This window comes from Elephas maximus, chromosome X, assembly GCF_024166365.1.
Source record: "Elephas maximus indicus isolate mEleMax1 chromosome X, mEleMax1 primary haplotype, whole genome shotgun sequence".
Classification (NCBI taxonomy): domain Eukaryota; kingdom Metazoa; phylum Chordata; class Mammalia; order Proboscidea; family Elephantidae; genus Elephas; species Elephas maximus.
This window is the reverse complement of record NC_064846.1, coordinates 48064398-48068454: the sequence shown is the minus strand read 5'-3', so window position 1 is coordinate 48068454 and position 4057 is coordinate 48064398.

The window sequence follows — 4057 nt, the reverse complement described above, 5'->3', positions numbered from 1 at the left end:
CTGGTACCTTGTGCCCAGCAGCAAGTGCAGTTCAGGCCTCTCTTGAGGAGGCCTCGCTGGCAGCCAGTGGAGATATAAAAATGGGGCAGAAAAGCAGAGATAAAGGGACAATGAATAAGAACAGAGATATCCTGGCTACTCCTTGGCCGTTGACAGTACAGGCTTGGGCTTCTTTCAGAGCCCCAGATCAGGCCCAGACCACTTGTGCAGGGGCTTTCCCAGTTGCTGACGGTGGGGTCATTGTGGAGCATGAAAGCAGGAGTCAAAAGGGTGAGATGGACCAAATGTCAGTTCTTACTTTGTGTCAGAGCACACCGGCTGGTGCCTCATGCCCAGCAGCAGTGCCGGTACAGAATTCCCTTGAGGGATCTTCCTGTGCTGCCAACAGTGGGGTAAACCTAAGGGAGAAAAACAGACGTAAGAGGAGGAATAGAAAAGAAAAACGTGTCTTTGCTTGTCCTTGGCCTCTGACGGTACAAGTTTGGGCATCATTCAGAGCAGCAGATCCCGTTCAGACTCCTTTTCAGGGGGACTCTCGGGTTGCAAGTGCAGGGGTGAATGTGGGGCAGAAAAGTGGGCGTCGCCAGAACAGTAAGGAAGAAGCTAAGTCTGTTCTTCCTTGGCCTGTGAGGGTAGAAGCTGGTACCTCCCTCTCACTAACAGCTCCCGACCAGATTTCATCTCAGGGGGCCTTTCATCAGGAAGACATACATTCCAAGTTTAACAAGCCCAGGAGAAGGAGGCAGAAGAGGGGAGATGGGAAACAACTGCAGAGCAGTGTGAAGCAAACCCTGAAATCTGTTCAGGGTTGGAGAAACCCTGAGAGATTTCCAGGAGATCAGAACTTCTGGGAACACACAGTGATGAATTCTGCTAGGCACGTTGACTGTTATTATTGTGAGGAGCTCTGCTTAAAAGAGAGGATGGAGGCTTTGACCCTGACCAAAGTCCATACCCACATGGATACTTCGGTGATGGCAAGGCAGGGATCACAGGTTTTGGAAAGCGTCCTATCTCAGGTAGCCCAGTCAGGGAATTGGGGAGGTTTGTAAGAAGGGAAAGAGGAAAGAACTGGACCTAATGAGCACTCTGGGTCCTGGGAGTGCAGCTGTCTACATCTGGTTGGAAGAGAGAAGTGTTGAAAGTGCCGCTCTGAGGAAAGGGAGGCTCACTACACAAACGGTAAATTTCTCCTTTATTAATATGGTAGTACCACATTTGCCCTCTTAATGGGTGATTTCTTTCTCTAGTTTTAAGCTGGTAAAAAACAAAGCCAAACCAGTTGCCGTGGAGTTGATTCCGACCCATGGCGACCCTATGTGTATCAGAGTAGAATTGTGCTCCATAGGGTTTTCAATGGCTGTGATCTTTTGGAAGTAGATTGCCAGGCCTTTCTTCTAAGGCACCTCTGGGTGGATTTTAACTGCCAACCTATTAGCTAGTAACTGAGATCTTAACCGTTGGCACCAACTGTATAATTGGCACGTACAGAGTAACACTTCCGAGAAGCAAAAACACCTTTCTGTCTATTCTCTTGCCCTTAAGTTTCCTAATAGCTTTGGGACAGGTTTGTTGTTTTTGGCTGATAGACAGTATTGTGACTTTGGACTGTAAACCAATGACAGACTGTGTATTGGATCCTGAGTACACTTCCATTTGACTGGAAAATGTTATTGTATGTTGTACATTAGATGGTAAGCTGCCTCAATGACCACATTTAGTTCTGGGACTGGTCAGTTTACACAGCTAAGAGCCCAGGCTGTAAAGCCACAAGGCCTGAGTTCAAAGCCTTGCTTTGCCACTCACTTCCTGTGTTACCCTGAGCAAGTCACTTATCTCTCCTGTGCCCCAATTTCTCCCTCTATAAATGGGGATGATAGTAGCACCTGCCTCGTAGAGTCGGTATGAGGATTAAATGAGTTAATACACAGGAAGCACTTAGAAGAATTGTTGTTAGGTTGTTGTTAGGTGCCATGGAGTCAATTCCAACTCCTAGCGACCCTATAGGACAGAGTAGAACTGCCCCGTAGGGTTTTCAAGGAGCGGCTGGTGGATTTGAACTACCGACCTTTTGGTCAGCAGTCATAGCTCTTAACCACTACGCCACCCCCAAACAGCGTCACCTATTATTACTTTATATTTCAGCACTTAATCTCATGGAAGTCTTGTGCTGTGAGATTATGTGTTTTGAAACTTATATAAATGGCAGTGTATCCATAAGATGGAATATGATGCCTCCATCTAAAATTATGGTAAAGAAGATTCTTAAAGGGGTGGAAAAATGTTTTGTGATAAAATGCTGAAAGGGAAAAAGCAGGAGATAAAATGGTAGTTACCATTTTGAGGTGGTATGACCTGAACCATAGCCAAAAATATCTATAGCAATAAAGACTGGGGGACACATGCTACTATGTTAACATTGGTTAATCCTGGATGATAGAATCCTGGGTGATGTTTTTTTCTGCTTCTTAGCCCTTTTCTGTAACTTCTAAATTTCTACCTCACCATGTAACACTTCATAATCATCAAATAATCAAGAAAACATGAATGAGGGAAAACATAAAAAGAAGAAATGACTTTTCCACAGTGAACTTAGTGGAGGAGAGTAACCCAGCATTGGAGGAGCTGAGGGGACGGGACCTTTCCTAGTGGAAGACTCCTCAGCCCATAGCTGCTGACAAAGAGATCCAGCACCTTCGACAGGGACTGAACAGAACAGAGACAACTATGTTGGGAAGGAGGGCAGGGACTTGAGTTTTGCTCAGACAACCAGGGCAACCTGTGAGGGAAGGTTACTTTGCTTCCGCTACAACCAACCTTTGCCTGGTTTTGCAGGGACTGTTCTACTCTGGCTATATTGTCGCTGTCACTTGTTATGCTTTTTGAAATCTTGTCTGGGAAGCTTGCCTGGACAAGATAGTTGGGTAGAGTCTGAGATTCAAAAGCAAATTTTTGTTTGGGCCTTTTGTGTAGGCTGGCTTTGGGGTCACTTCGGTTCAAACGATGCCCTGATGCATTCTCTGGCAACACTGAAGAAACAGATTCATGGGAGGCTTTGAGGGGGCGAGTGCTCCTTTTATGTGTCCCAGGTGCTCTTGCAGGGGCTTTGGGAAATTTTGGAGAAGTATCTTCACAAAGGGGCAGGCAGGGCTTTTCTGATGGACCACTGATCTCCTGCCCCGAGGGGTCCAGCTACACTTAGATCTCCTTCAAGGGGGACAGCAGTATCCCTAGTTGTCCACATCCCTTGCTGTTCAACCCAGGGCCTTACCCAGAAGAGCGACTGTGTGTATGTGGGAGTTGAAGGCCTGGCCACATAGCCTCACTGCCACTCACTCTAACGTCAGTGAGGGGCTCTCTGTTATGCATCAAGGTTACAATATGGGGCATGAAAAACTTTCGGTGGAGTAGGGCTTTGCGGGGGGGACAAAAAATAAGAGGGTCAATGCTTTCTTTCTCCCTGGTGAGTCCTCTCGTCTACTGTCTCCTATGTCAGCAGTAAAGCTTTGCCTGGGTGTTCCTTTACCTTGTGAAACTCAGTACAGGAAAGCTAAGCAGAACAAGGGGAGGAGCAGGGGAAAAGAGATAAGGAGTGACTGGTTGCCCAGGACTTGGTCTGGTTTATGCTTGAAGCTAAAAGGGTAAGAGGGGTCTGAGGTATCATCATCTTACAGCTCACTTTACCAGGATAGTCAAAAAGCCACGAATAAAGACTACATTTACAAAACGTATTTCTTGTGTCACGCTGGTCTTGGGAACCTTCTAGTACAACAGCAGGCAAATGACAGGGGTCTGGGTACAGTGCTATAGAGGGAACCCAAGCCCCTGAGAAGCATGTCTAGCTCTGAGGATACCCTTTTTTTGTCCTACTACTGCCATAGCTTGCACTTAAAAGAGGTAGGGACCAGGGGAGAGGACAGTGGCCTGAGCATCCCACGGTGAAAAGTTCTCCATTTATAAGGGCAACATGATGAATCAGGGGCAAGCCTTTTTAAGCTGAAATTTCTAGTTGCAATACACTATTTCTTCCTATTTCAAATCTAAATTCTTCTGCCTG